Source organism: Protopterus annectens, chromosome 7.part0 (genome assembly GCF_019279795.1).
Source record: "Protopterus annectens isolate FY-2018-M chromosome 7.part0, PAN1.0, whole genome shotgun sequence".
In the NCBI taxonomy this organism is placed as follows: domain Eukaryota; kingdom Metazoa; phylum Chordata; order Ceratodontiformes; family Protopteridae; genus Protopterus; species Protopterus annectens.
Window position 1 is genome coordinate 1,435,470,454 of NC_056739.1, and position 25,831 is coordinate 1,435,496,284.

The following is a 25,831-nucleotide window of genomic DNA, read 5'->3' on the forward strand; positions in this document are numbered from 1 at the left end:
CTGTCTTTCATGTGTCATCTCCTGTTTAATTTTTTTTCATACCTCTATCCATCTAATTTTTTTGGTCTAGGCACATCTGGTATTGAGGTTCCATGACCACCTGCAAATGGTATGGGCATTTGTATTTTTTTCTTCATTCATATATTTATCTTTAAATCTGCCTTACTGGAATTTTTACTTGCACTTGAATCTATTGCTTTACTCAGGGTTACATACTATATGACTAATAATTTGTTCTTGTATTTCTTTTTCTGTTTATTTATACTAATCATAGGAGATCCAGCAATGTGGAGCTTCTACTACCTGATATTGGAGTATTGGTAGCCCCTGACAATGATGGCAGTGATGAAGAGGTACAATGTGGGGTTGTAGAGGGTATGTCTGACATTTAGGTTGTGGCTGCTACTTCCCCTCCCCAGAGTAGGACACAGCATACTTAGTACACCCATGACATGAAGCTGTGTATGATAGGACATTTTGAGGGTGACACAGTCGATCAGGTGAGTGTGGATACCCCAGCTGCAGTGGTGGTGGAGTCAACCCCTAGCCATTATTAGGATGAAGTAAAACACAATAGTATCAGGAGAGATGTTTAGAGGAGGTACGCTTTCCACCCTCTTCCTTATGTTGGTGTGTCAATATCACGCCCCTATTTATATGGAGGACCATTGTTAAGGCACAAGGAAATTCCACCAGAGCCTTGGAAAAGATAGATACCTGCATGGCATGCATTCTGACATGTAAGCCTGCCTGAACCACGTGAGTGAGTCCATGGACTGGATGAATGACATATTGGATTGTACAGTGTCTGTTATGGAATGTCTATTATGGGAAGATCACCATCCATGTGACCAAAGAGCAGCTATGTTATCAGATGTTAATCAATGTGACTGTCATATTCCATTCCCATACAGGTACAGTTTCCAATACTCTGTCACTGATTGAGATGTCCACAATCAGAAATGGTAGACTATGTGACCATAGTTGAGGACATAGTTGTGATGAGTACCCATCCAGCAGACATCATTCACATTCAGGTAAAACCGATACGTAGCCTTCTAACCATGATCATAGAACCAGCAGTGCAACTCCTGACAGAGGTAGTGGACTGAATCCTCTACTGTACATGGTTCACACCTATCTGGGATGCCAGGGTGTAGTGCTAGCACAATTGCTTTGGATGAAGTCTTGCAACCCCATGCATTGTATAACTCTTGTTGCCCATGCCACCTCTCACACACTTTTATACATATTTAATAATTCATGCCTTTACATCTAGTGCTCCTTGCCCTGATGATGCATATGTGAAGTTACCTGATAACCTGATTTCTCACACACACACACACACACACACACACACACACACACACACACACACACACACACACACAAATGCACACACACACACACACACACACAAATGCACACACACACAAATGCACACACACACACACACACACACACACACACACACACACACACACACACACACACACACACACACTTCTTTTTGTATCAGACATTAACTACCATCTCTGAGGTGTCCTGGTATCCCTGTCCAACTTGTAGTGCTGTATTATTTTGGTCTCATTAAGTCCACAGTAGTTCAAATGTGGTCTAAGCACTCTTCACATTCTAGGCCTAGGTATGACAGCAGCAGCACCTTGTCATGCAGATTGTTGATAGCAGCAGTAACCACTGATGTTTTTAAGTGTCTTTGTAGCTGCATTCCAAAGAGTATTGGAGATGAGGGCTAATGGAAGCACAATGTATAGATGTGGGTATTGTAAGTTCCAGAATTGCTCCTGCATGTTGAATTGCTTATTAGGATGTAATTTACCTACTTTTACCCTCATTAGCATATTTTGCTTACCCTTGTTCTGTATCCAGTTGCAATGTGTAGGGCTGTTTAACGAATACCAAACATTGCACTCATCGCTGCTCATCATGCAAACATCCTTATCATGAAGTGTAGGTACTCATGAATCCAAGCCAAGGTGTTTTTTTTTTTGTCAATATGTTTTCTAACATATCTTAGAAACCATTCCTCAATCTCTCCATATATCTGGATTTCATTGAACTATTGCATAGCAACTTTCAAAACCTGTGTGTTGGCAATTAAAATATATAATGTCTACATATATATGGTATATGCAAATCAACCTTTTTTCTATTTGTATATTTTCATTCATCTAATAAGCTGTGCCAAGGATATGAACATTAAGAATTATTAATATAGCTTTTAAGTTATGATTCCTATTTATTTTGAAAGCTGCTCTTTCAGTCTATGTATGGAAAATATAATTATGTTTCCCTTCATTTTCAAAAGGACTTTTGTGAATTTTAGTGAGAACGTAAATAAAATAAATTCAGGAGTGTCTTCATTTTATATACTTTAAAATCTGTAATACCAGGTTCAACAGCTTTATGCATACTTTTCTTCATAGGTTAGTACTAGGCTTGTTTTCCTAGTGAACCATTTTAAGCCTTAACAGTGGCCCTTGTTTTGAATTAAACTTTGTACCTTTTGCTTGTGAGGTAAACACCCTAACTACTATGCCACCCCCAATCCTGTTTTTTCTTTTAATTCACTTTGTGAATATATATTCACACCTGACACATATTCTTCTGACACATTGAAATAATCCCTGGTATTTTGAATTACATGGCACTACTTTTGCTTGCTTAGAGTATGACTACTCGAGTCACATACTGTATATCTTGTCTAAATTCCAGGTGTTATACAACATATCTTCTTTCTCTTTCAAAATTGTTTCATAATTCCATTTCAAAGTTGTCACCAATACTATGTAACATTATGATAAAGGAGTTATTACTAGGTAGAAATGTCACATTCACACATATCTGTCCCGACAAGGAAAAATTCTTTAAACTTAGGTTCTGACCATTTTGTTTTAATTTTGCAAAAAATAGTTCAAAATTGCTGACACAGTGAATAGGTAAGAAGGACAAATCTTGTGACAGTAATTTTGCTTCAGTATCTGGTAGACGCCTATCAAAAAAGTTGAAATGTGTCTCAGATTTGTCTTCTTAACCTTCTCTGTCTTTTATGACTTCCAACCCCTTATTTTTCAGTTCATGATGTTCCTCTCTCTACTATTATTCACATAAGCTGTGATAAAATCATCCAGTAAATAAGAAATGAATTCAGAGTCGCTGATGTTCATTTCTAAACTTTGCCTTTGAGGTCTGTTTGTAGCCATTCTCTTTTGAAATTTGACATTTCCTTTAACCTGCATATTATCAAGTTCTCTAACTAGTAACTTACATAAATACCTTTGGTTTCCATAGCCTAATTTATCATGCTAAAAGTTTCTTAATGGCAGGGGCTTTCAGGTCAATTTTAATTGTTTTTAACTCATTACAGCCAGGTGATGCCTCCAGGTGTTTCTGCAGTTACATCCTAGTGATGCCGCTAGGCATCAAATACTGCAGGTTCATATTTGCATTAAGAAGTCCAAAACCATGCTACATAAAAAGCAGTAAAAACTTTTATCTTAAAGCTTACACAATGGCAAACACAACTGTATTGATACTTGACCTCTGTCTAGTCTGGGAAAAGAGATATCAGTTGTTCATATAATATTTCTTTATATTGTCAAAAATGTCATGTTTTTCCAAATATCTCAACATCCAGTTAGCACAGATAGAATTACTTATCCTCATATGAAAACTGTCAGTTGAGTGAATAAAATACTGCTGACAGTATATGTGTAAGATGAGTGGTCACTGAGATATTGTAAGTTTTTTATAAAATATTACAAACTTAACAGTTACTGTCTTTACCATTACTTATAAAATCCAGTTTAAGATCTAGAACTTAAAGAATACTACTGCTATAAAATAGTTTGCGCTAAAGAGTTTGTTATGTACACTTCTTAATAACCTCTGTGGCTCCAGAGAGATAAACATTTATTTGAAATACGAAGACATAATTTTCTTCTATAAAAATTTTTGATTACACACATTGGAAGGTTCACTGCACATTTTCAGAGCTCCATTGGAGGGAATGAGTTAACTTATCTAAAGAGTGCTGACATTTGGCATTTTCACATATAGTGAAAATGATTATTTATGTAATATTAAAGTGTAATTATGTCAGAAATTGGGTCTACTATACATGATCAAAATCTCACAAAGCCGAATTCCATAGGGCTGAGACCATATGATCAACTTTTGAAATTTTGATCATGTTAAAAAAAAAAAAAAAACAAACAAAACAAAAACTAACCTTCACATTGCTAGGTGAGGGCAAGCCTCCCTGCATTGCCCACACCTCACAAAACTTAAATCTACCAACTTCAAGATCACACTACAGTACGGAAGATGGAAATCTTCCCATTCTGCACTGTACAGAGATGCCCATTCCACATGATCGATATTTCAAAAATGGATCATAGGGTCTCGACCATATGGTTTTCGGCTTTGTGAAATTTCAACCATGTGTAGGGGACTCCAGAAATTATATAGGTAGTCCAAAGTAGTTCATAAGTCATGAGAGGCATTCATTCCATCAGACTGAATTTTCAGTTCCAGTTGTTTAGTACCATCACCTGACACATTACTTTTGTTATGTGCACCAAACTCACTGCTGTTACATTTCCCTCATATTTTAAACATCCGGTTTCATTCTTTATATCTACATCATGGCAGCCAATCTCTTCAGACCTCAAAACATGCAAACTATTCATGTACAGAGATTATGTTCAAAACAAATAAATCCAAAAAATGGAAAAACAATAGTACTTCAGACTCCAGTTATTTATTATAAATAAATATGATGAATTTCAACAGTTTTACTCATAACTTTACAAGGATTAACTTTGTATGTAGATAGTTATTATTTGTATAGCCTTCTCACAGAGATGAACTTAAAATTTTAAGCAGGCAGTCACTGAATAAAATATTATAATTATTTCTCAAAAATGTTTTATTTTTCAAATACAGTTAAATGAATTGCATAGTATTTGTATATAACATCTTAAATAACTATGTACACTATTTACATTAGCCTGACACTATAACAGAGCTCAACATATACAATTACTTTATAGGTATAACAATCCAGTTATCAGAGTGTATCTGTTAAGTTATTGTAAAGTGTTAATTAATGCTAAGAATTTTTTTTCCACAGATTGTTAATAAATGGCTTAGGATGAATCATTATTTCTTTAATTTTAATTTCCAACAATGCTGTGGTCTTCAATAGGCTGTAGAAGTCTTCCAAAGTTGGTGTTGTGTTTTGATTCCATCTTCTTGTTATACACTTCCTTGAGATTGCATGTATTGTCCAAACTAGATACATATTTGACTCATTCAAATGAGGACATTCATACACACTTAATAATACTAGAGCTTTAGATAAGCTAATCAATTCATTAAATAAAGGTTGTGAAAAGTTTTTAATACCATTCCAAAATGGCTTAATTTTAACACAGTCAAAAAAAATGTGATTCCAATCTGCATTGTGTATTTGCTCACACCTCCAACATATTCCCTTTCTGGAAGATTTAATTGTAGTAATTCTATGTGGAGTTAAGAATGCTCACTGCAAGCATTTCTAATTAAATACTTTCCAGTATTGTGTAAAGGATGTATGTTTTTTTGATAATAAAATATTTTATTTAATTTCTTCAGTTAGCTGTAATGAGTCTCCTTTTGTTATATAATTTCAATATGAGGATTTGGGTGTTGTTTTATAATTTATCAATATCTTGTAAAATTTCAAAATACTATTTCCCATGTCATAATCATTATATATTATTCCATACAGATATTTCATAAGTTTAGGTATTTCTTTAAATGAAAAATTACTAATTATTCTGCATAAATCTTGCGAATACATCAGAATGCATTGCATAGTTAGCCAATCTTGTTGTGGAATTTTGTATGTTTCTATTGCTTGCATATCCAGAACGTTTAGTTCTTTGATACATTGAAACTACCAAACAAATCCTTTCTGTTCCCAGGAATTAATTATTTCTCTGTATATTTTATGTGGATAGCTCTTCGAAACTATAAATAGTGCTAAAAGATCAAACCAGATTTTTAAATCTATATTTCCATTAATAATTTTCCTAAATGAGTCAATGTAATAATTAATCATACGAGTTTTAGTGGGCTTAGTTATGTTATATTGCATACTAATACATATGTGCCATGGCAAATTGTTTTTATCTATTTGAAATTTTTTTGTAAATCAAATTAATTTATAGATATTACAGTTAGTAATTGTTTCCAATTTGCAGAATAATTTTGACTTATCCAATCTGAGATTGATTAAGATATTGATGTTTTGAAATATGTTTCTATATCAGGAAAATTTAACCCGCCCTGTTTCCATGGTCTGATATGATGTATTAAAGCTATTCTGTTTCTTTTGGGAAACCATAAAAATTTTATTAGGCATGAGTTTATTTCTTTGAGTATATTCCTTTCTGGTAACAGTTGTATTGTCAAAACTATATATAGAATCTTGGGCAGTAAAACCATTTTTATTAACTGTAGTCTATCTTCAAATGTTAATGTTATTTTGTTCCACTTTTCCACAGAGATTTTAATTGCATTGATGATATTATTTTAGTTTTTTGAGACTAATTCATTATTATCCTTGCATAACTCAATTCCTAGATATTTTACAGTATATTCTTGTTTCCCTATAACGTGATTCCCCTTCATCTGCATTTTTTTATTTAAAATTAAAAAATCTGATTTTAATTTATTGAAATGGAGTCAAGAAGTCCTGTAAATTGTGTCAATTAAAATACCTAATTCTTCTAATGTCTCTTTTCTGTTGGATAATGTTAATAATATGTCACCAGCAAAGAGTATTACTTTAGAATTGTATTGTTCATAAACATCTACTCCTTTGATTTTTGTATTGTTTCATATTAAATCTGCCAATATTTAAATAGCCAAAAGAAATAGAATCAGTGACATGGGACATCCTTGTTTAGTACTCTTTGTTATATGTATAGATTCAGAGGTGAAAGGGCCTAGCTTAACATACGCTAAATTATTTGTATATATATTCTTTAGTAGATGAACAAAGGAAGGAGGAAATTCAAATAACACCAGAATTTTGAATACATAGTCCCAATTTAGGGAATTAAAGGCTTTCTCTATATCTAAGCCAATTATGAGTGTTTCTTTATTTTCTTTATTAATATAATCTATAAGAAAAATATCCTTTTAATATCATCATGTGTGTATCTATGGTATATAAATCCAGTTTGTTTATTATTTATTGTTCTAGATAGTGGTATTTTCATGCTGTGAGTTAATATTGTCATAAATATCTTATAGCCATCATTTAATAATGATATAGGTCTATATGAGGTACAGAGGATTGGGGATTTGTTTTCTTTTAGGATTGATATGATTAAGGAATATCTCCAAGAGGGTGATATTAAAGCTTGTGACTGAATTTCTAATATAGCTTTATGGAAGAGGGACAGTGTCTTTGAAGGAAAAAGTTTGTATATGTCCATAATTATGCCATCTGTACCTGGAGATTTATTATTTTTACCATCTTTTATTGTGTCTGTAATTTCTTTGTAGGATATGGGTGCTTGCAGATCTAGTTTTAAATTTTCTGTTTTTTTTTATATTAAAACATTTTTCATCAAGATATAATTTATCAATATGTATATTTTCTGTTTAGAAATGTTCCATATAGTGATTTCTATAAGTATCAATAATGTCCCCTATATCCGAGATATTTTTCCCTTTTTTTTCATGGAAGATACTTTTAATGTTATCAGCTTTGATTGTATTTTGCTTCTTGTGGATAATTTATGTAGGTATTTGGGAGAAGTGGCCAATATATTAATTTTTATTTTTTCTAAAGCTAACATAGTTTTGTGTGTTAGAATTTTATTGTATGTATTGTTTAATACTTCTACTTTTTTTTTCATCTCCAAATGATTTTGATTTTTTTCAGATTTTACTGACAAATGTTTGGATTGTAGCTCTTATAATTCAAAATCCAATTCTCTGATTTTTTTTATACCAAGTTAGGATTTTACCATATATGTAAGCTTTTAATGAGTCCCATATCAATATCTTATTTTTCTCTGAGGTGTATTTAATATCTAAGGAGAACAGTAATTCAGATAATAACCAAGGTTTGAACTCTTTAATTTTAGTTATATATGCTGGAATTCTGGAGTTAAAGATTAATGGTTTGTACCCATTTTGAAGTTTTAGTATAAATGAATTGTGGTCTGAAAAGGGGCAGGGAGTGATTGAGAAATTAATGATTTTAGAGTGTAAGTCATGGGCAGCAAATATTTTATCTATTCTAGTTTGGGTACCAAATATGTGATCTTGATGGGTAAACAACAAAGAGTAATCTTCTTTAAATATGAAAGCATCTACAAGATGAAATGATTCTACCCACTTGTTTAAAGCTTTTGATACAGCAGATGTACACAATGGTCTTTTATTTGTAGTTTTAGAACTATCAAATATACAGTTAAAATCTCCTCTAATATTAAGTTGCTTTTGTAATTACTGGAAGTGAAATCCAAGTGTTTTTTAACAGTTCCTGATCCAATGCCTGGGAACCAGTATAGACTGCTTTGGGTCCACATTCTGTTATTATATTTAACTATTACTAATGCCATAAGGCCGTCTTTTTCTTCATACTTATAAATTATTTCTGGGTTAATCACATTTGTTTACCATAAAATTGTTACCCCTTTTGTCTTTGTCTTATAAGTGGATTGTGCAAATATCATATATTCCATAGAATTCCATTTGTAATTGTCATTTGTTTTGAAATGAGTTTCTTGAAGGAAGACAATTTGTGCTTTGTTCAGTTTTAAATATTTCAATAGATTTGATCTCTTACTAGGATTGTTTAAGCCGTTGGTATTTAAAGATAATACAGTTTAATCCATCTTAGATTATTTAGACTGTATTTTTTGTTTTATTGTGACTATTAAACATTTTCCTTTGATAATTATAAAGTATGTGTTTGAGTTTTTAAAGGAAATTATCAGTTTTATACTTTGAGTATTTACCAGTAAAGAAATGTTTTTGTCAGGCATACTAAAAATGTTTTTGTGAAATAAATTTAAATTAATAAATGTTAACAAAACTAAAATCCGCACTAGCCATGGAATGCAAATCATTCCTAATCTGATGGATAAAGCTAAGTCCATCAGATTATCACTCATACCTTGACAATCCAGAACATCTGAGCTCCATAAATTGAATTATTATATGAAGAATATTTATAATAGGAATAAGCAATATTTATATTATTTTGAACAAATATAGTACTATTGCAGATTAGACAGAATTCTAATTCAATATAAATGTCTACTTATTGTATAAGCAATTAATATTTGCATGAAAGTTAGATGACAAGCAATTCATAGTAAAATAGGGTATATCATATATAAAACCTCAGTAAAAGATTATACTTCACCATTATTTAACATATTCACCCTTATTGATGAAGTCTTTCAAATCTTATTACTTAATATAAATAGATGGTAATAATATTTATTCCTAATGTTTATAATAAATGTATTTTACTGGACATATCAGCAGTTATATTTCATTGTTTACCAGCATTTAAGTAATCACTTTGTTGCTAACGTACTTAAACCATCAAGTTTGTTTTATGTAAACATTAATGAAAGTTAGTGCATTTTAATTATCAGTGCTTCCCTCTTCCCCCCATTTCTTACATATAAGGATTTTTATATCTACCATTTCTTATTATAAAATGAGTGAAATTATAGGTTAAAAACAACAAATTCACTTATTGTGATTAATGATTACAAGTTCCCTTTCCATATTCATGTTATGGCATATACTGAAAGTTTTTAGATTTAAAAGGCAACATTCTATTTTGTATAATCATCAAAGGTTAAACTGAGTGATTATTGTGAATTTAATACTATTTGTTCAGAATGTGATTTTTATATTCTGTGACATTAATAGTTCAGGCTTCTATTGTTTCTCTTGAACAACTTTGTCAGTTTGATGTCATGTATAAAACATTAGTTACCTTGGTAACAGGTTAAGTATTATGTGTGGTCAAGATGTGTTACAAAACCACAGTTCAAGTTAAAGCAATTATATGACTTGTTATGCATATTGCCTATATGAGAAAATCATCATGCTTTCCAATGATGTTCAATATAGTGTATGTCATTTATGACAAGTTAAAACAGTAGTGTTATTATACTCAAGCCCATGTTATTAAACTGTCTATTGTCAATTTAATGCTATTTGTTCAGAATATGATTGTTACATTCTGTGACATTTCAAGTTCAGGCTTCTATTGCTTCTCTTGAAAAAAATTGCCAGTTTGATGTCATGTATAAAACATTAGTTACATTGGTAACCACTTAAGTATTATATATGGTCAAGATGGGTTACAAAAACTACAATTCAAGTTAAAGCAATTACATGACTTGTTATGCATATTTACTTTTATAAGAAAATCATCATGCTTCCCCTTGATGTTCAATGTAGTGTATGTCATTTAGGATAAGTTAAGACAGTAGTGTTATTATACACAAGCCCATGTTTTTAAATCATGTCTTTAATACCTAAATTCATCAGACTGCTTCATCTTTTATGACAATTATATATTTTATGTCTAGATTTACTAAAATCATACATTACATAACTATTGTGTGTGTGTTTTTATCAAGAATCAATTTAATGAGCTAAACAAAGTGTTTAGAGACCATTGATATGTGTACATGTGGTTTAAAACAGCCCTTTTATTTTATATATATATATATATATATATATATATATATATATATATATATATATATATATTTTTTTTTTTAAAACCAAAAATGTAATTGCCGAGAATCATCTCAGAGGCTCCTCAGAGCCAATAAGCATTATCGTCACTCTGTCTTCATTACTATAGCAACCTGGGAGCATCTGTTTCTGTTAATATGCCTGTGTACTGCATACCAGAGGCTTGTGATGCACCTGAAGCAAAGCTTCACTTCACTTTAACTTGAAGCCAAAATTCCCTCCCTTTTAGTGAGGTAGCAGCCAGGAAAAGAATAGAGAGCAAACATAAAAAAAAAATCCCAACAAGCTGCCACAACAAGAGAAAACACACTCTTCCAGCCCTCCCACCTTCCAATCAGCAGACATACAACCTATTCTCTGCCAAAATATCCCAAATCGCAGTTCTATCCACCCCTTCCCCTGGATCCAGGCTAAAACACCAAATGTCTCTTCCTACTACACAAGCATCAGTAAACCTCAATCACAAGCTGCAACCCACAGCTTGCCGGAGATGAAAATGGCAACATATAGCACCTACCAGACATAGCTGCATCCACATACTCCATGTCAGTCTTAATCAAACAGCACTTGAAGCTATGATACCTGCCATAATTGATATTATGTTTAGACAGAATAATAATGACATTTGTACTTGATGCCAGACACAGCTGCTTCCACGCACACCATATCAGGATTGATCAAACAGCACTCAAAGCTATGATACCTGCCATAATTGATATTAACTATGTTTTGACAGAATAATAATGACATTTGTACTAGCTGCCAGACACAGCTGCATCAATGCACTCCATATCAGGATTGATCAAAAGGCACTCTTAGCTGTGATACCTGCCTTGACTGACATTAACTATATTTAGACAGAATAATGATGACATTTGTGCTAAGAGCTGCTTGCTACTATTACTCAACAAGGATATACATGACATTTCTAAATCATACTTTAACTGACGAAGGGATTAGTCTCCATGACAGCATATTTTTTTTTTCAAAACACTCTACTGTTACTGCTATTAGATATGATGTTAATTTGTTCCATTTGAGTCTGAACTCTGATGAATGGTACCTTGTTGAATTAGTTAATTAAATAATTACTGAAATTATTATAAGTAAAAACAATGAAAAATTAACAAGATAAGTATTCACTGAGTTCAAGTAGGGAAATAGAAACTTCTGTGTTTATGTTATATGTTGCTTTGTTTGGCTTATATATAATGTAAATGGTAGACCATCTTGACCTACCTTTGTTTGTGAAGAATTATTGGACTCTTTGATCATTCTGAATAAATCATTACTGTTTATCAGTTGTTTAAGAAACCCTCCTTTTTTTAAAGATGACAAGTGATGTACCATATCAGTTGATACTTTGTGAGATGTAGTTGAAGAGTTATTTTTTGGGACAGCTATCTTGGACTCACTTTTTTGTTTTTTCTTTCTAGCATCAGTCTAAGGATTTGTTTCTTTTATTCTTTTAAGAGTAGGGGCCACCCATTCAATTTCTTCTGGGATAGACACTATGTTGTTGTTTTTGATGAATATAGTAACTTCTTCTAATTCATTAAAGGTTCTCATCTCATTGGCAAAAAGTATTTTTATCTTGGCTGGAAAGGACAGCTGTGCTTTAATGTTGTTTTGTTTCAAAGGTTTTATTATTGGCCAGACTTTTTTTCTTTGTTTTAGTATTCTGGAAGAATAATCATCATCAAAACTTACCAGGCTGTGATTGTATTTTACAGTTGATTTTCTCCAAGCAGATTTTAGTATTAGTTCCTTGTCCAGAAATTAAATAAATTGTATAGCTATGGATCTAGGTGGAGTATTTGTTGAGTTACAAGCAGGTTTCCTCAGTGCTATATGCACCCTTTCAATCCCAAATGAAAGTCTCTCTTTCAAGTCTAAACATTCAGGAATCCAGGTTGTTAAGAATTAATCTTCTCCTTCGGTGTTTTCGGGCAGACCAAAGATCCTTCTGTTGTTTTTCCTTTCCCTCTTTTCTAAGTCATCTATTTTGTTAAGCAGCCATGTATTCTGTTCAAGCAGAAATTCTTTTTGGAATTCTTCCTCTTTGAGTCTCCCTTCAATGTCATTTAGAGAAGACTCTATATTTGTAATTTTTCTATGGTGTTGCTGTAATAGTTCATTAAGAGTATCCGTCTGTTTTTGAGAATTTAATTTGAAGTTTTCTAAGTCATTTTTAAAGACATTCCTATAAGGCAGATGTCATCAATTGCAGTTCTTTTTTCAAAGCAGCATCTGGATGAAAATTCCTTGAGTTGTTCATATTCAGTGAATAAATATATTTCCAAGTTACTTGACAGGAAAATGTTTGTATATCTCCACCAAAATTGATATTTATGTAGTTCAGTAGTTTATCTATAGATTTCTGATGTTATAAACTTGAAAATAATAACATTTTCCTATATTATTATTATACTAGTTTATGGAGCTCTCAAAATTCACTGCTCTCAGTTAGCCATCTAGGCTCTGCCTCAACATTATAATTCTTATAGACACACCTTAGTGAATTTAAGGTTAGAAAGGAAAAAAATGCCAGATTCCACTTTCCCCTTTCAATGGCATTTTTAATTTTGAGTTATAATTACCATTAATCTAAGCTTTCTAGGTTATCCTCCTAGATACCGTGGATCACATTTATAAGAAAGAAAGAGGAAATAACAGTGCTATCACTCAGATATGCCATACCAGTCCTTCTATTGACCTTTATATCACTTTTGAAAGGAGAGAAAGAGTCTCAAATTCTATGCTACAGAATTACTGTATATTTATCCTTATAAAGGTAAAAAAGTTTTGCTTGTGTTCTAGATTATTAACCTAAATGTTATCTAGCATTTGTAGGCACTAGTCTTTACAGTATTTAAACTTCCATTATAATGAAATCATTGTGAAGCAGTTGTTTTATTGGACTTAAAGGTATAACATAATACAATATAATATAATATAATATATTATATTATATTATATTATATTATATTATAATATATTGCATTGTATTATATTTGTTAACCAGTGAAGTTTGCTGGTCCACAGACTTTTTTTTTTCTATATCCTGACCTGGGTAAGAGTTGCTACAGTAAATGCATGCATATATCTTATGGACAACTCAGTGTTGTCAGTCAACCAGCAGGTCTTTTCGGGGGTATGTGCAGAAACTCTAGGAGACCCATGTAAGCAGACAGTAAGCAAATGTGTTCTTGTATTGCTTTTTCTGTTTATTTATACTAATCATATGAGATCCAGCAATGTGGAGCTTCTACTACCTGATATTGGAGTATTGTTAGCCCCTGACAATGATGGCAGTGATGAAGAGGTACAATGTGGGGTTGTAGAGGGTATGTCTGACATTTAGGTTGTGGCTGCTACTTCCCATCCCCAGAGTAGGACACAGCATGCTTAGTACACCCATAACATGAAGCAATGTATGATAGGACATTTTGAGGGTGACACAGTCGATCAGGTAAGTGTGGATACCCCAGCTGCAGTGCTGGTTGAGTCAACCCCTAGCCATTGTGAGGATAAAGTAAAACACAATAGTATCAGGAGAGGTGTTTAGAGGAGGTACGCTTTCCACCCTCTTCCTTATGTAGGTATGTCAGTATCACCCCCTCCTATTTATGTGGAGGACCATTGTTAAGGCACTGGCAAATTCCCCCAGAGCCATGGAAAAGACAGATACCTGCATGGCATGCATTCTGACATGTAAGCCTGCCTGAACCACGTGAGTGAGTCCTTGGACTGGATGAATGACATATTGGGTTGTGCAGTGTCTGTTATAGAATGTCTATTATGGGAAGATCACCATCCATGTGATCAAAGAGCAGCTATATTATCAGATGTTAATCAATGTGACTGTCATATTCCATTCCCATACAGGTACAGTTTCCACTGCTCTGTCACTGATTGAGATGTCCACAATCAGAAATGGTAGACTATGTGACCATAGTTGAGGACATAGTTGTGATGAGTACCCATCCAGCAGACATCATTCACATTCAGGTAAAACCCTGATACGTAGCCTTCTAACCATGGTCATAGAACCAGCAGTGCAACTCCTGACAGAGGTAGTGGACTGAATCCTCTACTGTACATGGTTAACACCTATCCGGGATGCCAGGGTGTACTGCTAGTACAACTGCTTTGGATGAGGTCTTGCAAGCCCATGCATTGTATAACTCTTCTTGCATATGCCACCTCTAACACACACTTTTATACATATTTCATAATTCATGCCTTTACATCTAGTGCTCCTTGCCCTGATGATGCATATGTGAAGTTACCTGATAACCTGATTTCTCACACACACACACACACACACACACACACACACACACACACACACACACACACACACACACACACACACATTTTTCAGTAGCATACATTAACTACCTGCTCTGAGGTGTCCTGGTATCCCTGTCCAACCTGTAGTGCTGTATTATTTTGGGCTCATTAAGTCCACAGTAGTTCAAATGTGGTCTAAGCACTCTTCACATTCTAGGCCTAGGTATGACAGCAGCAGCACCTTGTCATGCAGATTGTTGATAGCAGCAGTAACCACTGACGTTTTTAAGTGTCTTTGTAGCTGCATTCCAAAGGGTATTGGAGATGAGGGCTAATGGAAGCACAATGTATAGATGTGGGTATTGTAAGTTCCAGAATTGCTCCTGCATGTTGAATTGCTTATTAGTATGTAATTTACCAACTTTTACTCTCATTAGCATATTTTATGCACTTTGTTCTGTATCCAGTTGCAATGTGTAGGGCTGTTTAACGAATACCAAACATTGCACTCATCGCTGCTCCTCATGCAAACATCCTTATCATGAAGTGTAGGTACTGATGAGTCCAAGCCAAGGTGTTTTCTTTTTTTTTTTGTCAAAATGTTTTCTAACATATCTTAGAAACTGTTCCGCAGTCTCTCCATATATCTGGGTTTCATTCAACTATTGCATAGCAACTTTCAAAACCTGTGTGGTGACAATTGAAAGATATAATGGCTACAAATATATGGTATATGCAAATCACACACACACACACACACACACACACACACACACACACACACACACACACATTTTTCAGTATCATACATTAACTACCTGCTCTGAGGTGTCCTGGTATCCCTGTCCAACCTGTAGAGCTGTATTATTTTGGGCTCATTAAGTCCACAGTAGTTCAAATGTGGTCTAAGCACTCTTCACATTCTAGGCCTAGGTATGACAGCAGCAGCACCTTGTCATGCAGATTGTTGATAGCAGCAGTAACCACTGACGTTTTTAAGTGTCTTTGTAGCTGCATTCCAAAGGGTATTGGAGATGAGGGCTAATGGAAGCACAATGTATAGATGTGGGTATTGTAAGTTCCAGAATTGCTCCTGCATGTTGAATTGCTTATTAGTATGTAATTTACCTACTTTTACTCTCATTAGCATATTTTGCATACCCTTGTTCTGTATCCACTTGCAATGTGTAGGGCTGTTTAACGAATACCAAACATTGCACTCATCGCTGCTCCTCATGCAAACATCCTTATCATGAAGTGTAGGTACTGATGAGTCCAAGCCAAGGTGTTTTCTTTTTTTTTTTGTCAAAATGTTTTCTAACATATCTTAGAAACTGTTCCGCAGTCTCTCCATATATCTGGGTTTCATTCAACTATTGCATAGCAACTTTCAAAACCTGTGTGGTGACAATTGAAAGATATAATGGCTACAAATATATGGTATATGCAAATCAACCTTTTTTCTATTTGTATATTTTCATTCATCTAATAAGCTGTGCCAAGGATATGAACATTAAGAATTATTAATATAGCTTTTAACTTATGATTCCAATTTATTTTGAAAGCTGCTCTTTCAGTCTATGTATGGAAAATATAATTATTGTTCCCTTCATTTTCAAAAGGACTTTTGTGAATTTTAGTGAGAATGTAAATAAAATAAATTCAGGAGTGTCTTCATTTTATCTACTTTAAAATCTGTAATGCCAGGTTCAACAGCTTTCTGCATACTGCCCTTCATAGGCTAGTACTAGGCTTGTTTTCCTTGTGAACCATTTTAAGCCTTAACAGTGTCCCTTGTTGAGAATTAAACTTTGTACCTTTTGTTTGTGAGGTAAACACCCTAACTACTATGCCACCCCCAATCCTGTTTTTTTTTTTATTCACTTTGTGAATATATATTCACACCTGACACATATTCTTCTGGCACATTGAAATAATCCCTGGTATGGCACTTTTCTTGCTTAGAGTATGACTACTCGAGTCACATACTGCATATCTTGTCTAAATTCCAGGCGTTATACAACATATATTCTTTCTATTTCAAAATTGTTTCATAATCCCATTTCGAAGCCATCACCAATACTATGTAACATTATGATAAAGGGTTATTACTAGGTAGAAATGTCACATTCACACATATCTGTCCTGACAAGGAAAAATTCTTTAAACTTAGGTTCTGACCATTTTGTTTTAATTTTGAAAAAAATAGTTCAAAATTGTTGACACAGTGAATAGGTAAGAAGGACAAATCTTGTGACAGTAATTTTGCTTCAGTATCTGGTAGACGCCTATCAAAAAAGTTGAAATGTGTCTCAGATTTGTCTTTTTAACCTTTTCTGTCTTTTATGACTTCCAACCCCTTATTTTTCATTTCATGATGTTCCTTCCTCTACTATTATTCGCATAAGTTGTGATAACATCATCCAGTAAATAAGAAATTAATTCAGAGTCACTGATGTTCATTTCTAAACTTTGCCTTTGAGGTCTGTTTGTAGCCATTCTCTTTTGAAATTTGACATTTCCTTTAATCTGCATATTATCAAGTTCTCTAATTAGTAACTTACATAAATATTGTTGGTTTTTAAAGCCTAATTTATCATGCTGAAAGTTTCTTAATGTCAGGGGCTTGCAGGTCAATTTTAATTGTTTTCAATTCATTACAGCCAGGTGATGCCTCCAGGTGTTTCTGCAGTTACATCCTAGTGATGTCTCTAGGCATCAAATACTGTGGGTACATATTTGCATTAAGAAGTCCAAAACTATGCTCCATAAAATGCAATAAAAGCTTTCATCTTAAAGCTTACACAATGGCAAACACAACTGTATTGATACTTGACCTCTGTCTAGTCTGGGAAAAGAGATATCAGTTGTTCATATAATATTTCTTTATATTGCCATAAATGTCATGTTTCTCCAAATATCTCAACATCCAGTTAACACAGACAGAATTACTTATCCTCATATGAAAACTGTCAGTTGAGTGAATAAAATACTGCTGACAATATATGTGTAAGATGAGTGGTCACTGAGATATTGTAAGTTTTTTATAAAATATTACAAACTTAATGTCTTTACCATTACTTATAAAATCCAGTTTAAGATCGAGAACTTAAAGAATACTACTTCTATAAAATAGTTTGTGCTAAAGAGTTTATGTACACTTCTTTAGTAACCCTGTGGCTCCAGAGAGATAAATATTTATTTGAAATATGAAGACATAATTTTCTTCTGTAAAATTTTTTGACTACACACATTGGAAGGTTCACTGCACATTTTCAGAGCTCCATTGGAGGGAATGAGTTAACTTATCTAAAGAGTGCTGACATTTGGCATTTTCACATACAGTGAAAATTATTCTTTATGTAATATTAAAGTGTAATTATGTCAGAAATTGGGTCTACTACACATGATCAAAATCTCACAAAGCCGAATTCTATAGGGCTGAGACCATATGATCGACTTTTGAAATTTCAATCATGTTAAAAAAAAAAAAAAAAAAAAAAAAAAACAAACAAAACAAACACTAACCTTCACATTGCTAGGAGTGGACAATCCTCCATACATCCCCCACACCCCACAAAACTTAAATATACCAACTCCAAGATCACACTACATTACAGAAGATGGAAATCTTCCCATTCCACACTGTACAGAGATGCCCATTCCACATGACTGATATTTCAAAAGTATATCATATGGTCTTGACCATATGGTCTTCAGCTTTGCGAAATTTCAACCATGTGTAAGGGACTCCAGAAATTATATAGGTAGTCTTAAGTAGCTCATAAGTTATGAGAGGCATTCAGTCCATCAGACTGAATTTTCAGTTCCAGTTGTTTAGCACCATCACCTGACACATTACTTTTGTTATGGGCACCAAACATATATATTTTTTCAGACAGAAAATCAGTCTTAGAATCACTGCTGTTACATTTCCCTCATATTTTAAACATCCAGTTTCTTCCTTTATATCTACATCATGGCAGCCAATCTCTTCAGACCTCAAAACATGCAAACTGTTCATGTACAGAGATTATGTTCAAAACAAATAAATTCAAAAATGGAAAAACAATAGTACTTCAGACTCCAGTTATTTATTATAAATAAATACAATGAATTTCAACAGTTTTACTCATAACTTTACAAGGAATAACTTTGTATGTAGATAGCTATTATTTGTATAGCCTTCTCACAGAGATGAACTTAAAATTTTAAGCAGGCAGTTATTGAATAAAATGTTATAATTCTTTCTCAAAAATGTTTTATTTTTCAAATACAGTGAAATGAATTCCATAGTATTTGTATATAACATCTTAAATAACTATGCACTCTATTTAAATTAGTCTGACACTATAACAGAGCTCAATATATACAATTACTTTATAGGTATAACAATCCAGTTATCAGAGTGTATCTGTTCAGTTATTGTAAAGTGTCAATTAATGATAAGAATTTTTTCCACAGATTGTTAATAAATGGCTTAGGATGAATCCTTATTTCTTTAATTTTAATTTCCAACAATGCTGTGGTCTTCAATAGGCTGTAGAAGTCTTCCAAAGTCGGTGTTGTATTTATATTTCATCTTCTTGTTATACACTTCCTTGAGATTGCATGTATTGTCCAAACTAGATACATATTTGACTCATTCATATGAGGACCTTCATACACACTTAATAATACTAGAGCTTTAGATAAGCTAAACAATTCATTAAATAAAGGTTATAAAAAGTTTTTAATACCATTCCAAAATGGCTTAATTTTAACACAGTAAAAAAATGTGATTCCAATCTGCATTGTGTATTTGCTCACACCTCCAACATATTCCCTTTCTGGAAGAATTAATTGTAGTAATTCTATCTGGAGTTAAGAATGCTCTGTGCAAACATTTTTAATTAAAAACTTTCCAGTATTGTGTAAAGGATGTATGCTTTTTTGATAATAAAATATTTTATTTAATTTCTTCAGTTAGCTGTAATGAGTGTCCTTTTGTTATATAATTCCAATATGAGGATTTGGGTGTTGTTTTATAATTTATCAATATCTTGTAAAATTTCAAAATACTATTTCCCATGTCATAATCATTATATATGATTCTATACAGATATTTCATAAGTTTAGGTATTTCTTTAAATCAAAAAATTACTAATTATTCTGCATAAATCTTGTGAATACATCAGAATGCATTGCATAGTCAGCCAATCTTGTTGTGGAATTTTGTATGTTTCTATTGCTTGCATATCCAGAACATTTAGTTCTTTGATACATTGAAACCAACAAACAAATCCTTTCTGTTCCCAGGAATTAATTATTCCTCTGTATATTTTATGTGGATAGCTCTTTGTAACTATAAATTATGCTAAAAGATCAAACCAGATTTTTAAATCTATATTTCCATTAATAATTTTCCTAAATGCGTCAATGTAATAATTAATCATACGAGTTTTAGTGGGCTTAGTTATGTTATATTGCATACTAATACATATGTGCCATGGCAAATTGTTTTTATCTATTTGAAATTTTTTTGTAAATCAAATTAATTTATTGATATTACAGTTAGTAAGTCTTTCCAATTTGCAGAATAATTTGGACTTATCCAATCTGAGATTGTTTAAGATATTGGTGTTTTGATATATATTTCTATATATAACCCTTTGTTATATGTATAGATTCAGAGGTGAAAGGACCTAGCTTAACATAAGCTAAATTATTTGTATATAAATCCTTTAGTAGATGAACAAAGGAAGGAGGAAATTCAAATAACACCAAAATTTTGAATAAATAGTCCCAATTTAGGGAATTAAAGGTTTTCTCTATATCTAAGCCAAGTATTAGTGTTTCTTTATTTTCTTCATTAATATAATCTATAAGAAAAATTATCCTTTTAATATTGTCATGTGTATGTCTATGGTATATAAATCCAGTTTGTTTATTATTTATTGTTTTAGATAGTGTTTTTTTCATTCTGTGAGTTAATATTGTCATAAATATCTTATAGTCATCATTTAATAATGTTATAGGTCTATATGAGGTACAGAGGTTTGGGGATTTGTTTTCTTTTAGGATTGGTATGATTAAGGAATATCTCCAAGAGGGTGGTATTAAAACTTGTGACTGAATTTCTAATATAGTTTTATGGAAGAGGGGTAGTATCTTTGAAGGAAAAAGTTTATATATGTCGATAATTATGCCATATATTCCTGGAGACTTATTATTTTTACCCTCTTTTATTGTATCTGTAATTTCTTTGCAGGATATGGGTGCTTGCAGATCTAGTTTTAATTTTTCTGTTTTTTTTATATTAGAACATTTTTCATCTAGATATAATTGATTAATATGTATATTTTCTGTTTAGAAATGTTCCATATAGTGATTTCTATAACAATCAATAATGTCCCATATATCCAAGACATTTTTCCCTTTCTTTTCATGGAAGATACTTTTAATGTTATTAGCTTTTGATTGTATTTTGCTTCTTGTGGATAATTTATGTTGGTATTTGGGAGACGTGGCCAAGATATTAATTTTTAGTTTTTCTAAAGCTAACCTAGTTTTGTGTGTTAGAATTTTATTGTATGTATTTTTTAATACTTCTACTTTCTTTTTCATCTCCAAATGATTTTGATTTTTTTCAGCTTTTACTGACAAATGTTTGGATTGTAGATCTTATAATTCAAAATCCAATTCTCTCCCCGGGATTCATGAACCTTGCGCCAGGCGCCAGCATAGCGTCGGCGTTATAACGCCAAATATGGCTGCTGAGCGATTCAGGTATGAATGAAATCCACGTGCACTACCGGCGTGCGCCGGACCGTCTCCGCCCCCGGCGTAGGTATGCAAAACACACTGTGTGCGGTATCGCACCATGCAAATGAGGGCAAATAGAGATCCATGAAGTGGCGCAGGCGTAGCGTAAGGGCACGGCAATGTAAACCAAAAAAAACGGTTTACATTTACCCAAACATACCGGAGGAGTAACGGAAGGCTGTCAAAGTCAGGTATCATATAGGTGCAATATGCCAATGTGGAAAGGCACCGAGAATGTCCAAAGAAAATATGCACAAAATGTAAAAAATGACATAAATGGCACGTACGTAGAAAGAACAGCAGACCCCGGGATATGTGCACAGAAGTTGCAAAGCAATGAAATAATATGACAATGTCCTAAAAGAGCAGTATAACGCACATCAGCTGCACAGCCACCACACACCATAGTATGTATGTAAAGCTTCAACCCCAGCGCAATGGTTGTCAAGGAGTGGTGGCGGTGTTCGCCGTAACCATGTATTAGTAGTCAATTCCATGCAAATGAGGCAGATAATAGTGAATCGCAAAACGGCGCCAGCGTAAGGATGGAGCAAACGGCGAGCGGTACTACACCGAGGAGTGGCCTACATGAGATACATGTCAACCACAGAGGGTGTGCCACTGTAGGAGGAAGGATATTGGAGGTCAGCAAATCTGGGCTGTACAATGCACATCACAGCATCAGGACTGGCGTGTTAGGAAATAGATGCGCTGAGAGTACAGAATGCGCGCACAGATGCATGTGCACGAGGATGACTACGCTCCCTAACCCAGTCACGTGACCGCCTCACCGCCAACAACCACGGATATAGGAAGGTAATGCGGAGAATACGAGGAAATGCGGAAGCAGTGTAAATGGAGCCGTAATGAGCAATCAACACCAATCAATGCAGGAAGGGCAAACGCCGCAGCTGATAACTCTGCATGCAGACTCCTGCATAACGGGAAAGGGAGGCATATGAGTGCAAAGATAGTAGGGGATGTAGTAGAAATGCAAAGAGCAAAGAACCGAAATAGCACAGCCAAGTACAGAGGTAGCATAACTGCGGCTGCAGATAAAATGCATCATATGCCATGTGCCTGCAGGATGCAGTAATGTAAGATGCAAGGCCAAGGCAATGCAGGCAACTGTAATGTAACACTACAGGCAGTACCGTTGCAGTTGCAACCGTAAAACCACTGAAATAATCCATGGATACGGCTGCACAGACACACCCAATGACATCACCGGATATACAGCACAACAGTATTAAATGTGAATGCACACAACACACAGCGATTTCCCAAACGCCGCACCGTAGGGGTGTAAACAGACGGGAACTTTTAATATGTATATGCTGGGTGCCGCCGTGGCCGTGATGCATAGGTATGTGGCAGAGACAGACGGAGTTGCGGAGGGTGGTGCCGACAACTACCGTCGGTCTCACAGGAGAAGGAGAGTGTTCAGACCAAGGGTGACCTACCAGGGGCTGCGAGACCTGGAGATAGTAGAGCGCTACAGGGTGGACAGGGACACGTTACAGCAAATAGTGGAGCTATGCCGGCCGCGCCTGAGAACAAGAGACAACAGAGGGGAGCCCATCCCAGTGGACACAAAGGTATGTGTGAGCTTGTGAATACTGGCAACAGGTACCTTTCAAAGGCCCACCGGGGACATAATGGGCATCTCACAGGCATCAGCATCCAGGGTACTACACCAGTTCCTGGATGCCATGTTACCACATGCCCATGAGCACATAAATTTCCCCACATCTCAGGAGGAGTTGGCTAGCAATATGTGCCGCTTTCACCGTGTGGCACAATACCCGGAGGTCCTGGGTGCGATAGACTGTACGCACATAGAAATTAAGTCACCACCCGTAGCAGGGTAGACGCTACATAAACCGCAAGGGATACCCCTCCATCAATTGCCAGGTCGTGCGCAATGCGCAGGGCATTATTATGGATGTGTGTGCTGGCAGCCCTGGAAGCTACCACGACTCCCATATCTGGCATGCCTCACAGCTGTATCAGGTATTCGCCAGGGGGGACATCACACAAGGTCACCTTGTGGGGATGCTGGCTACGCACTGGAGCCGTGGTTGATGACACCCATCAGAAATGCACACACACACATGCAAGAACGCCATAATGAGGCACACCACAAACGAGAATAATCATAGAGCGTGTGTTCGGGATGTTGAAATCACGGTTCCAGTGCTTGGATACATCCGTGGAGCCTTGCAGTACTCTCCAGGCACAAGTGCCCACATATTCATAGTATGTTGTATGCTACACAATATGATTCTGCGGAAACAGCTGCTGCAGGGACATAATGCCGGAGGGCCACCAAGCCCGCCACAACTGCCAGGGCAAGCACAGGCACAGGGCGTTCAGCGCCATGGACACACTGAGCCAGCCCCAGTAGGTAGACAGAGGCGTACCCAATATGCCTACGCCCTGGCAAAGAGGGAACGCATAGCACATACTTTGACAGTGTAGGCCCCATGGACTGACACCTCCTGACCTGCACACACAGTAAAATGGACGCCACACAAACATGTCCGCCCGTAATGTGTACCGTATGTGCGGACGTATGTGTGACTCCAACAAAGGCACTGCCCAAACACTGCACACCCAATAGCCAGCAGAGCATGGAATGCCAACATCTCAACGCACGCCGGTTCTACAGCATACGGCGTAGCCGTATGCTGCCACTATCGCCGCAAGTCGACCACATATGTACTCATGTGCATACACAGATACGGAAATACATATCAGTACACATGTAGAAATATATGTACGCATACACAGATATAAAGTACAACAGGGTAATATGGAACCCAGGGATGCAAGTTCACAGATAAGTAAGACGCGAAATCACCACATAGTAAACATAGTGACCGACAACCCGATCATCCTGGAGGGTGGGCAGAGCAGGTAACGCTAGCCATGGAAATGTTAACCTGCATCAATACATATCCGCGTGTCGGGATGGTCACCAGTCCACAGTACAGTAACGGGATATGTGTAGGGTTACCACCTGTCCCACGTTGTGAGGGACAGTCCCCCTTTGTGCAGTTGTGTCCTGCAAAAGCATTGACAAAATGGCAAATCTCTTGAGATTGTAGGACAAAACTATTTCCTATATTTTCTTTATTAGTTGCATAAAACAGTTATTTTGTAGAAGAAACATCTAAATATTATAATAAACAGAATAAGCAACTGTAATGCTACAAGTTTGTATTCTGGCAAAAAAGTGAATTGCTGTCCTTTGTACTGGCCGTGGGTATGTGTTGGCATGCAAAATCTGACGTTTCTACAAAAAATGTCCCACTTTGGGCATTTGAAAAGGTGGCAACCCTATATATGTGCGTGTCATATCCATAGGATATGAGTGCGGAGATACACGCCGCCACCGGCGATGCGGCCAACGTAGGTATTGTGTTCAACCATCGGTGCGAAAGCGGAAAGCATACCAGTGAAGTGTACGACATTATGAGGAACGTACCTCATTTGGGGTGTAAAACAGTTCATGTTCCTCGCAGTTCCTCCAAGTTCCACATTGAAAATGTCTGTCAAACATCCATTGTTAGGAATGTATATAAATGACATCCTGGTAAATAGAATGTACTCATAGTAATTCATTAAAGGTTCTTCACTGTAAGTAAATCAGCATATTATAATCAACCTATGACCTACTTAGCTGAAGTTGTCACTATGCCATTACTATGTGTTCCACATTATGCCCATTTGTTTCACATTACTACTGTGTGTGTTCCTCACTCTGGAAATAGAAGGTTGACAGCCATGGCGGCAATATGTGTATGTGTGAGGTGAGGTTGTCGTGTGTTCCGCTGTGTGTGTGTAATGTGTGTGCCAGTGTAAAAATTTTTTGTAAAGTAAAGGGGGGTGGGGGGCATGTCCCAACAGG